The sequence below is a fragment of the Zootoca vivipara genome, chromosome 13, assembly GCF_963506605.1.
Source record: "Zootoca vivipara chromosome 13, rZooViv1.1, whole genome shotgun sequence".
NCBI classification, from domain to species: Eukaryota; Metazoa; Chordata; class Lepidosauria; order Squamata; family Lacertidae; genus Zootoca; species Zootoca vivipara.
Window position 1 is genome coordinate 3720145 of NC_083288.1, and position 12979 is coordinate 3733123.

The following is a 12979-nucleotide window of genomic DNA, read 5'->3' on the forward strand; positions in this document are numbered from 1 at the left end:
TCTCTTTCACTGTTTTAGGCTACAAGCCTCCAAGGGCAGTGGCTTGCTCAACCCGCAAAGCACCATGTACACAGATGGCACCAAATAAATAAATAAAAACAGCAGATGGTTGTTTTTTTGAGGGGGGGATTTATCTATTTCTGTGTAATAATTATATGCCAAAGTCCAATAAAGCACTGGAAACATATATGATTTAACCATAGACTATTGAGCATGCTGTCTTAGGGAAATGAGTTGTGGGCAACTTACAACTGCCAAGAGTGATGCCTCAATGCCTTCCTTCCACATGCACTGTGTCAGGAAGATTTGGGGCATCACATGGCAGGACAGAGTCTCAGACAAAGATGTGCTCTCCCAAGCCCACATTCCCAGCATGTTCGTACTCCTGGCTTGGTAATGTCCACAGGATCCCCAAGGATGTGCTTTATGAGGAGCTAGCTTCAGGCATCAAGCCCATTGGCTGCCCAACTCTGTGTTACAAAGATGTCTGCAAATGCGATGTGAAGGCTGGGCAACATCAACCCCACCATATGAAGCCAACCCAGAAGCCAGCTCCTCATAGAGCACATCCTTGGGGATCCTGCCATCTTCCATTCCCTTGCAGATAACTGCAGTGCCTGGAGACAGACAGACAGCCAGGTCATGTATCTACACTAGAGACCAGAGGAGAAATGACTTCTGGGAGGAGCGCAGAGAGAAGAAATGTCATGGTGCATCTGCAGCAGCACTGCTGGATGCCTTCATCTGCCCCAGCTGCATCAAAACATGTCTCTCCCTTATCAGTCTTTACAGCCACAGCTGTAACTCTCCCATGGTTTGACTTCACTCCCAAAGGTGCACTCCTCCGTTGTCTCCCAAGGCAGACAGATACCAACAGCTATTATGAAGAAAAAGGTTGGATCTGCAGTGTAATGTAAAGTATTTGCATGTCAAATCTGCATGCTGGGTTGCCCCACCTCCTGGTGTTCATGTGTATAGCATGAATGTATGAACAAAGGAAGCCCTTGTGCACATAGCTAAACATATGAAGGTACCCACAAGCTCCAAACCCTGCAAGGTTGGGGTAAAGCTGTACATCAGGCATCAGCAACCTTTTCTGCCTGTGGGCCGGAGGATTCCCATGGACTATCATCTGTGGGCTGGACATGGGCCACACAGGCGCAGAAGCAATTTCCGGTGGCACTGCAGACATTTTGGAAATGGGCAGCGCAGCCAGGCCCGGTGCGTCCATTTAGGTGGACTAGACCATTGCCTAGGGGCGCTGCCGAGTCTGCCCCGCAAAACCCCCGCCGCCCTCCCAAGGTGCGTGCTCGCGCTCCTCCCGCGAGCGAGCGGCGGCGGTAGTGGCGGCAAGCGCCCGCAGCCGAAGCCTTCAGCTATGGGCGCTGCCGCCACCGCCGCCCGCCCACCCGCTCGCTCGCCGAGGATCCCCCAGCATCCCCTCCACAGGCGGGAGGAGCACGAGCCAAAAGGAGAGCTCAGCACCCTCCCGCCCACAGAGGGGACGCTGTGAGCTCCCCAGCGGCTGCAGTGAGCAAGCGGCGGCAGCGCCCGCAGCTGAAGCCTTCAGCTATGGGCACTGCTGCCGCCGCCGCTGCTCGCTTGCTGCAGCCGCCGCCGCTGAGGAGCTCAAAGTGTCCCCTCCACAGGCGGGAGGGCGCCGAGCTCCCCCCTTGGCCCGCGCTCCTCCTGCCAATGGAGGGGACGCAGGGGCATCAGCGGCATGCGGGGGGCGCCAGAAAGTGTTTTGCTTAGGGCGCAAAAAGCCCTAGCACCGCGCCTGAGCGCAGCACCAGAAATCGCTTCTCCTCATAGGGAAGATGATGGTCCAAACAATGAAACACGTTCTTATATAAAGATTTCTGTTGCCCATTGATTTCCTTTTTTAAAAGTAACATTTAAAAAAGAAATTAAATTTCTGATGTCATTGGAACAATCAGATTTCCTGCTTTACATACTGTATAATTACTACTATTCTAAACACTCTCTCCATTTAATTTACGACTCTAAAGGGCAGCTCAAAATTAGATGCATTTGGGTTCAGAATCCGACATGAGAAACTCTTGGAGGAAAAAAACCTACATGTGGAAAATTTGCCTTCTATGCTAGTGGAAGATTTCCCTTAATATGTTTCATTTGATAAGCAAGAAGTGTCCCCACTGTCAAATCATGTTGCATCACAGTTCTTTCCTTTAACATGTTCTTGGGGGGAAATAATGGATTATCCTATTTTCTTTGTCTGAATAAAATGTTTCAGATGTAGACATAAAGATGTTCTCGGCTGAGCCATTAAACAGTGAAGTAAAATGAATCAACAGAGCAGAAGTAGCAGATTTAATTACTGCTTAGAGGTAGGAAGGAGAACTAATTACAGTGTTCATAAGCCACATGCCAATCTTCTCCTAACCATGTGTTTTGATTGTGCTGAGAGAAGCAGACTCAGCAGCAACACACAACGGTATAAAATATTTTCACAACAGAACTTTGTAGCAAGTTAAAAATGGAATTTCTGCCGTGGAAGGATGGTTCTGGATAGTTTGCCCTGCTCATTAATTCAGTAATTGGAACAGTTTTGTTACATGAGCAGTGCTCAATTGAGAAATAATAATAATAATAATAATATGGATCTATTCAATGAGTGGGACCCAGGTGGCTCTGTGGGTTAAACCACTGAGCCTAGGGCTTGCTGATCAGAAGGTCAGCGGTTCGAATCCCTGTGGCGGGGTGAGCTCCTGTTGCTCGGTCCCAGCTCCTGCCAACCTAGCAGTTTGAAAGCACATCAAAATGCAAGTAGATAAATAGGAACCGCTACAGCGGGAAGGTAAACGGCATTTCCGTGTGCTGCTCTGGTTCGCCAGAAGTGGCTTTGTCATGCTGGCCACATGACCTGGAAGCTATACGCCGGCTCCCTCGGCCAATAATGCGAGATGAGCGCGCAACCCCAGAGTCGGTCACGACTGGACCTAATGGTCAGGGGTCCCTTTACCCTTTATTCAATGAGTAGCAAATCATCAAGTTACAGGAGATGGAGCCAGAGCTGCTTTGCATGCTAGACAGAACTGGGGAGAAGCAGAGCTGGCATCTGCTCTCCATGTCTCCACGTTGCTGGGAGAGAGGTCTTCTGATCTCCAAATTGGAAGAATGAGCCTATTCCCTCTTCACACACGACCAAGACAAACAGCAGCAAGCCTCTCTGGAAGCTTCTGTGGAAAGCTTCTTACAAGAAAACTGGCCATCAAGACAGAAAGGACAGTACCGGTAATTATGTGAAGCAATGATCCAAGTTTCTTTCATTCACCACCTCTGTATTTTTGTTAGTGCAGAGAAGTGACATGAGGTCCTGCATTTTCCCTCCTGTCCTAGTGTGCTTCTCTGTGTTAAGAGTGTCCCATTAAATGTGTGTCTGGTCCCATCCTCTTTTGAAATGGGCTCGCTGATAGATTTCCACCAAGCTAATGTGGCCCCTAGTTTAGTTCAAAAGTGAAGGAGTTCAGGTGGCAAATGGCGAGGGAGGGGATCTCCCCTCCCACAGTTTCCCAAAAATTACGGTTCCATTACATTACCTTCCTAGCTGTAAAAAGAAGAAGAAAGAAATACAAGTTTTGCATACACTCTACATAAGCAGCACTGAGTGAATTTACAAAGCAAGTGACTAACCGTGACAGTGGGAGTAAGATTGCGTCAGTTGACTCAGAAGTAAAAATTACTGTGTTTCGAGTATAAAGAGTTAGATAATATTTATTCACTGCCACCAAGCTAAAAATAAGTCAATAATACCAACAGCTATTTTCCAGAGATCAGAGGTTTGTGTGTGCATTTATACATTTTTATTTTGTTTTTCTTTTGCTACAAATAAAATACTATTTGTTATACAGTCACAAAAATATTTGCATAAGGCAAAGGAAAAGCCTTGGGTGAAATATTTAAGATTTTTTTAAGTCCCAAAAGGCTTTGACAACCAGTCAGTGAAAACACTCATCCTATCCATTTATAGTTTGAAAGAAGAATGTGGCAGTATATACAGCAGAAAAGAACATACAATCCCAGCATCAAATTGCAAGTATTTAGAGGTGGTGATGATGCATAAATTGGTGCAAGGGGAAGAAATGGAGGCAGTGAGAGATTTTACTTTTTTGGGCTCCATGATCACTGCAGAGGGTGACAGCAGTCACGAAATTAAAAGACGCCTGCTTCTTGGGAGAAAAGCAATGACAAACCTAAACAGCATCTTAAAAAGCAGAGACACCACAGTTCAAGAAGGATACTGACAAGCTGGAACGTGTCCAGAAGAGGGCAACCAAAATGGCCAAAGGCCTGGAAACAATGCCTTATGAGGAACGGCTTAGGGAGCTGGGTATGTTTAGCCTGGAGAAGAGAAGGTTAAGGGGTGATATGATAGCCATGTTCAAATATATAAAAGGATGTCATCTAGAGGACGGAGAAAGGTTGTTTTCTGCTGCTCCAGAGAAGCGGACACGGAGCAATGGATTCAAACTACAAGAAAGAAGATTCCACCTAAACATTAGGAAAAACATCCTGACAGTAAGAGCTGTTCGGCAGTGGAATTTGCTACCAAGGAGTGTGGTGGGGTCTCCTTCTTTGGAGGTCTTTAAGCAGAGGCTTGACAGGCATATGTCAAGAATGCTTTGATGGTGTTTCCTGCTTGGCAGGGGGTTGGATTGGATGGCCCTTGTGGTCTCTTCCAACTCTATGATTCTATGACATCACCTTGCCGACAAAGGTCCGTATAGTTAAAGCTATGGTTTTCCCAGTAGTGATGTATGGAAGTGAAAGCTGGACCACAAAGAAGGCTGATCGCCGAAGAATTGATGCTTTTGAATTATGGTGCTGGAGGAGACTCTTGAGAGCCCTGTGGATTGCGAGAAGATCAAACCTATCCATTCTGAAGGAAATCAGTCCTGAGTGCTCACTGGAAGGACAGATCCTGAAGCTGAGGCTCCAATACTTTGGCCACCTCATGAGAAGAGAAGACTTCCTGGAAAAGACCCTGATGTTGGGAAAGATTGAGGGCACAAGGAAAAGGGGATGACAGAGGATGAGATGGTTGGATAGTGTTCTCGAAGCCACCAACGTGAGTCTGACCAAACTGTGGGAGGCAGTGGAAGACAGGAGTGCCTGGTGTGCTCTGGTCCATGGGGTCATGAAGAGTTGGACACGACTAAACAACAACAAAATGAATAAAGGATGCAGAACACTCCCTTGAATCTGGGAACATTGCTGGGATAACAGTTAGCACCAGGTATTTATTTAATGGTGCAGCTGGAGCATGAAACTAACAGGAAGAATGGCTTCCACAGGTTTTTATTCACTCAATATGGGGGAAGGGAGGGGGGAATGCAGCAGCGTAGCTGGGGGAGGGCTGGAGTTTCACTCTGTGTCCATCAGCTTGTGTGCTGGTGAGGGAGACCATTCTCTTGAAGCATAGCCCTGTGGAGGAAGAAGGACTTGGTATCCTCCTGGCAGATGTGGGGAATGGATGCCCAATGCCCCTGCCCTGACATTGCTCCCAAAGAAAGCTTGGCCCACCCATATCAGGACGAGAGCATCTCCTTTCTGCTCTCATGCAGGAAGGTTCTTCTCCCATTCTCTGTTGACACTCAACTTGTAGGGTGTTCTCCCAGCCCCATGCAAAATTTTCCTTCCTCCTACCTGTTCTTTTTACACAGAGTGCTTCTGCAGGAGCCACAGTGGTGGACAAAGGAGATCCTGGAAGAAAGAAGGTATCCTTGAAGCATGGCAGAACTCAAGGCTAAGGGCTGCTTTGAGGGAAGAATCCCTGAACATGTGAACAGGCTATCACAGACCAAACTCAACTTGAACAAAGAGATAATTCACGTACTTTCGTAAACCAAGAAAATGTTTAATGCAATTTTTTTTCCAAACAAACCAACAAACGAAAATGGTTCTGGGACCAAGCCTTTGTTTGGAAGGTGCAGCCTGGTGTGCAAAAGTCAGCCCAGGGATTCCTTGTCTGGTACAGTTCTGCAGCTTCTCCTTTCATTGATATAATAATAATAATAATAATAATAATAATAATAATAATAATAATAATAATTTTATTTATACCCCGCCCTCCCCAGTCAAAACCAGGCTCAGGGCGGCTAACACCAATAAAATTACAATAAGACAGAAAAGAAAACAATTAATTAAAATACAGATTAAAATACAATATTAAACTTTAAAATGCAGCCTCATTTTAAGTAGTCCATAAATCCAAACCATGAGGGAGGAAAACACAGGGGTCAGACTGAATCCAACCCAAAGGCCAGGCAGAACAGCTCTGTCTTGCAGGCCCTGCGGAAAGATGACAAATCCCACAGGGCCCTGGTCTCCTGTGAAAGAGCGTTCCACCAAGTTGGGGCCAATACTGAAAAGCCCCTGGCCCTAGTTGAGGCCAATCTAGCCACCTTATGGCTCAGGATCTCCAGAATATTGTTGTTTGTGGACCTTAAGGTCCTCCGCGGGGCATACCAGGAGAGGCGGTCCCGTAGGTACGAGGGTCCCAAGCCGCATAGGGCTTTAAAGGTCAAAACCAGCACCTTAAACCTGATCCTGTACTCCACCGGGAGCCAGTGCAGCTGGTAAAGCACTGGATGAATGTGATCCTGCGGCCGGGAACCCATAAGGAGCCTCGCCACGGCATTCTGCGCCCAATTAATCCACAGGTGCTGAGGTATGGCCTAAAAAGGCCCCTGGGTGGGTATATCTAGGCGAGGCTGGGAGCAACTGCTACCCGCCACCCTTTGGAGAACCATGGCCAGGAAGTTTACAGCTGGGATGAGCAACCCAAAGCCCCCAATCTAATTCCATGCATCCTAGAGATAGGGGGCGAGGCACACTTACTGCAGGGCCTGCAACGTGCCCAAGCCATGCGTCTCTCCTGGGACGCTGAGGGGGAGGCAGCGTGCGGATTCCATGAATGCTCCATCTAGAGCGCCCTGCCCGGCTCACCCTGCTCCCATGGATGGCTTACCCCACCCTCATGGATGGCTCATCCTGCCCCCCCCCCCCTGAGCAGGGCACCCAAGCAGCTAGCTACATTGCTGGGAGAATGCAGCAAGAAACCTACCCTTAATAGCCTCTGTTTTTCTCAACCACTTCTCCTCCTCCCTCCTGAACACAGGTAATAAGCACAAATAGGAGAGTCTTGAGCTAAACCCTTTGTCTGCAATGTGCTAGTTTTCTACTAGCAAGGACTTTTTTTTTACACGGAAGAGCATAAAAAATGAGACACCACCTGCAAGTGGTACAATTCACTGTGGGCAAAAACAAGTAATCTTAAGAATTCCTGTCAGGTTTAAGGTGTTTAATGAAAAACTTTGTGTAGTAAATTGAAAAACTTGCATAGAATAGTCCTTCTATCCATGAATTAGCAATGAGAGCAGGGAGTTAAAGAGAATTAAAAGGGTAAACAATGAACAGGCTTGAACTGGGTATGCTGTAACAAAAAGATATAAACTAAGTAACCACAGAAAGGAGGGGAGGGAAGTTGAGGGAAATGCAGATTGATAATGTAAATATTTTGTGCTTTTTGCTTAAATATATTTGTAAAATGATAAAATGTAAAATAAAAGGTAAAAAAAGCAACGAGAGTAACAATATTTTTATTGTTAAGCCCAGTGATGAAAGCTGCTATATTTGTCTATATTTATAGCCTCCCCACCAACAGAACAGTGGAATAATTTAGTGATGCTTCAGTCCTATGTACACACTTATCTATATACACGTAATCTCATTCAATTCAATCCTGTAGACATGTACAGTATTGTGCTGTGTGTATCTATTAATTCAGCACTATTTCCTCCATCAATCTGATAGCCAAAGCCATTTACTTTCAATGACAGTAAAAAAAGAGATGATAAAGCTTCAATTCCCCCCAAAAAGTAAATTTTAACAAAGCAATTAAGACCCAAATATGACACACAAAGATGCTCATTTTCCATGTGAGATTAATACATGCTTCACTGCAGTTTTTATTCAGCTAAATAACTGAATGAAATTAATTCTGGCAGCCACACTAATTGCTACCCCTTCAGTCCAGTATTTGGGCTGAGCAATTTTTTTTGGGGGGGGAGGGGGGAATCCTCACCCTTTAGGAATGGATGGATTTAAATAAATTTCATCTTAACTATAAGGTTCTTTTCTTCTTCCTGGGACATCAGATTGATGCTATGTTATGATGTAATATTCTCTTCCAGGAATGGCGCCCAGAGAAGTTGAATCATCACTTGAAGTAACAGCATAAAATAAAATAAATAAAATAAAATAAAAGGGGATAGAGTGGGGGCTCGGCCACTCTGAAGGATGAAATGGCTCAGGACTGCAATACCTAAACGACTAAACAACAACAACACTTCAGGTTAAGTACAGACTTCCGGAACCAATTAAGTACTTAACCTGAGGTACCACTGTCTAATTAGACCATTGATCCATAAAATGAAGGCAATAATCAATGTACTGTACTATAAAACAAATAAGACAGTATTGTAGATGAAAAAAAAATAACATTCACAGTGGTACCTCGGGTTAAGTACTTAATTGGTGCCATTCAAACCGCGAAAAGTACTTAACCTAAGTGGCGATAGCGCATGTGCGCGAAGCGCCAATAGAGCCCTTCTGTGCATGCGCCCACAGCGGAACCCGGAAGTAAACACTTCCAGGTCTGGGGAGTACTTAACCTGAAAGTACTTAACCTGAAGCGTACTTAACCCGAGGTATGACTGTATTTCTCTTTCTTCAGGTCTTCATGCATCTCTGTGGGGCTTGTTGTCTGTCTGTTAGTTGCTTTCTAAGTTGCTTTGGGGTGCCTTCAGCAAGATAAAGCAACTAACAAATTTAATTAATAACGACAACAAAAGACAACAAAAGAATTCGCCAAAACCAGTAGTGTAATACCTACAATGATACCTACAATGGCTAGTGTAAGGGGGAGGGCTTATAGGGAACAGCCCCCCCCCATCAGGTCGAGGTCCTCTCAGAGCAGTAAGTCCAGTAGCGAATCAGATTACAGGAGTCAGGAAGCAGAGAGGGAGGGACAAGGCTCTAGCAGCGTCAAAGAGCCTCAACACCATGTAGAGAGGGAGGCAGCTGGGGAGGAAATGACGGGAGAGCAGTCGGAAGGACACCCCCCCCCCCCGATGCCTGAATTGAGGCGCACGGCACAGAAAATGCAAAGGGATTGAAAAATGGTATTTTCAGCTCTAGTCTTGGCAACTTGCAATTTGTGTTTCTTTCTAGAGCTGTAATTAGTACAGTGGACGCAGGTGGCGCTGTGGGTTAAACCACAGAGCCTAGGGCTTGCTGATCAGAAGGTCGTCGGTTCAAATCCCTGCGACGGGGTGAGCTCACATGACCTGGAAGCTGTACGCCGGATCCCTCGGCCAATAACGCGAGATGAGCGCCACAACCCCAGAGTCAGTCATGACTGGACCTAATGGTCAGGGGTCCCTTTACCTTACCTCTGGTTAAGAACTTAATTTCTTCCGAAGGTCCGTTCTTAACCTGAAACTGTTCTTAACCTGAAACAACACTTTAGATAATGGGGCCTCCTGCTGCCGCCGGGCCGCCGGAGCACAATTTCTGTTCTCATCCTGAAGTAAAGTTCTTAACCTATTTCTGGGTTAGCAGAGTCTGTAACCTGAAGGGTTTGTAACCCGAGGTACCACTGTATCAGCAAAGACCTCTGATCATCAAACTTGCTTCATAACCAAGTAATACCTTAATATAGAGGGACCCAGGTGGCGCTGTGGGTTAAACCACTGAGCCTAGGCAGGGGCGTAGACAGGATCAAAATTAGGGGGGGGCAAGGGGTGGGGGCAAGGGGCGGGAGGGGAGGGGCCACAGTGGAAATGTGGGCGGGGCCACGTGGCCTGCGCCTCCCAGGTCTTCCGAGGAGGCGGCCCCAGGCTCCCGCTCCCGGCGCGAAGCTCCAGAGTCGCGCCGGGAACGCGAGCCTGTGGCTGCGTCCTCCGCGCCTCCCAGGTCAGGGGTCCCTTTACCTTTACCTTACCTTAATATAGAAGGTGCTAGTGCTCGGCATGTGTTAAATTCAGGGCTCAGTAATTTGCTATCTTTTCTAGATCAGGAAATGATTGGCTTATCAGAGTTGGAGAAATAAACACCTCCAGCTTCAACAAAAACATTGATTATATCAAAACATATTGCAGCACCTGCTGTAATTAGGACAAGTACAGATTAGGATCAGCAGCACTTGTCTATAACAATTAAGCTTCATACTGTGCAATAAAACCTACCTATTTATAGACTTTCCTGATCTTTACTTATTCTCATACAACTGCTACCACCCATTCTTATTTGTTAGCTGAGACCAATGTAGCTTCACAATGGGAAAAGTTTGCAAAAGCAGTGCTTAATCCAACCAAAATAGAAAGCATCAAGAAAAGTCATTTTGATATCATTTTTAATGTAATTAAAATATATGTGGTGGAAGAAACTTTTAGATTTCCAATATTAAACAGCAACAGCTGTCTTGAAACATTCTGGAGACTTTAGAAATTCGTGGAATACACTAAGGGAATACACAATTAGAAAATTTGGTAAGCATTCACTCTGAAAATGAGGCACTTTAGAATTTGTTCAACAATATTATGTGTGCACCATAAGAATTTAGATGAGATTTCTGTTCACCCATCTTTATTACTTTCCCTTAATCAAATAAGACTACCCTGAAAATAGCTGACTGCAGGTTTATATATAGTCTGCTAGCTAGAAGGATCACAAGGTCTATCTGTCTTGCAATGTAATGCCTTTGCCTACAAGAACCCCATATATCTGTGTCTTTAAATTGATGAGTAATGATGGCAGCAGCACTGCAGCCGTATTCTCCTCTCTGGCTCTCCATCTGAATGAAGACTGGCTTCTGCAGTGCTCACAGGACAGAACCCCACACCCATTCATGCACACCACACACAGCAACACACAGTAGTGGCAAGCCTAAAAGCATTGCTCCAGGAGTATATGGGGGATTCAAGCCCAGCCTTCTTAGTGGCTGTGCCTTATAATGCTATTAGGAAGAAACACAAATAAGAGAAAGCCAAATATTGATACAAAATGGAGAAAAGTGTTACTTTCTTGGGGGATGTAACATTTAGAGCATCGTTCTTGATTACTCCAAAGCAGCAGACTCCAAGAGCCTGTTTTCTGAAAGGCCTTGTCTATCAATATCTTTATTTTTTAATATCCTTACATGTGACTCCAGCATAATGGTGCTAGGATTACTGAAGAAGCAATGCTTTTAGATCTCTTTTACTGTATGTCACCTTGGGAGCTCTTACGGAAGGATATTTTTCTACACGAAAGGAACATTTGCCCCACCTTCTCAAAGGACAGCAGCCTATTCCAGTGGTGGTTAACCTATGACACGCGTGTCAGCACTGACACACATAGCCATTTTCAGTGACACATGGCCACATGCCGAGACCTCACTTCCGGCCGGCGGAGGAATGCTGCAAGCAACGCATCTCTGGGGGCCTTGTGGACTTCCGGCGAGGCAAGATGGCGGTCGGCCTGGAGCCGCAGAGCTCCTGAAAGTGACCAGCGCTGCAGGAGCTGCCGGACAGGCTCCTGAGCCACCGAAACAGCCACCGCCCATACACTGGGGGCCACCAGTGCAGCAACCGGGGAGCTGCCGGACCCCACCCCGTGAAGCTGACAGATGGCCTTTAGGCACTCTGGAGGCCGGAGGAAGAAAAAGGAAGCCCCAGCCCTGCTGCCGCTGCCGCCACCCCCGCAGAAAGGAGGGAGAAAAGAAGGGGAAACAAGGCAAATGAGAACAGGGGTCCACTCGCTCCGTTGCCGTCCTCATCACCCCACCTCAAGGGAGAGGAGGGGGCCCTTGGAGGAGGGAGAAGAACCCCAACCCCGATCCTGCTGCTGCCACTGCAGCCACCTCGCCGCCATCCCGGGAAGAGAGAAGAGTCACCCAAGTAAGCTGAAACCCCTTCCCGGTTACCCCGCCGCCGTGCAAGCATAGCAGAGTGAGGGGAGAGGTGGGCTTAAGAGAGCCACAAGGAGGCACAGGCCCAGCCTGAGCCCACCTCCCCAGCAGCAGACCCATTGGAGGAAGGCCTGAGCCCAGAGTCCCACTGGGAAAGACCTCTGGGTTTTGCCTTATTTTTTTCCCTTTTTAATTTTTTTTAAAAAAACTTGAATAATTTATCCCCTCCCCTTTTTCCTTTTTTTTTAAAAAGGGAAACAATTATAAATTTTTGTTATTTAAACTATAAATATCGCGAAATTGTGGTTTTTTCTCTCGAAATGACACACCACCCGAGTTATGCTCAGTTTTTTGGCAAATTCTGACACACCAAGCTCAAAAGGTTGCCCATCACTGGCCTATTCTAATGGCAAAGTAGCATTCTTTAGCATGGCTTGCGTTGCCTGTATACTTGAGAGTAACTGGACCTGTTCTGCTCTTACTGAGATGAAGCATTATGTGGATGGAGTACATTAAAATGTTGAGAAAGTCAAGTACAAAGGGACCCTGAAGGAAAATGAGTACTTGTTTACTGGGGCTAAAAATATTGGTTGTCAAGAGACAACTATAAGGCTATTGTTTAATTTTTGTAAGAAATAAATAAAAGTTTCAAAAATACGTAAGTGGGAAAAGGTACAATTAATTTTTGTGTGAAATAAATGTATGTTTTTAGTAATTACAATGTACATATATTGTACATATTTCTGGCAGTATAACGTAGATACTAAATATAAACACAGGTTGTTATCATTGAATTTTTTATTTTTTTAAAAAAACTTTATTGAGATTTTAATTAAAACATATCAAATCATAACAAAACAAATTGAAACAAATCAACTCAAAATATAAAAATTCATACAGATATCATACTTCCAAATTTACATCTGAAAAGTAATTGATATCTAATACATAATTCAACTAAACCTTCCTGTCTAGTCTTTTCCTCTATGTGATCATTGAATT

At 45.6% G+C, this 12979-nt stretch overlaps 1 protein-coding gene across 2 annotated transcripts in view; it reads right to left on the bottom strand.

The window, feature by feature from the left end:
• Positions 1-12979, bottom strand: part of LOC118095417 (poly(rC)-binding protein 3) — a 265815-nt gene that overhangs the window by 102549 nt on the left and 150287 nt on the right. Inside the window, exon 3 of one of the 2 annotated variants that reach the window (XM_060282172.1) lies at positions 5671-5727. The exons of the other annotated variant lie outside the window; for it this stretch is intronic. The gene's annotated coding sequence lies outside the window, so the exon portion shown is untranslated. The remainder of the gene's footprint in view (positions 1-5670; positions 5728-12979) is intronic. 2 annotated transcript variants of the gene reach the window in all.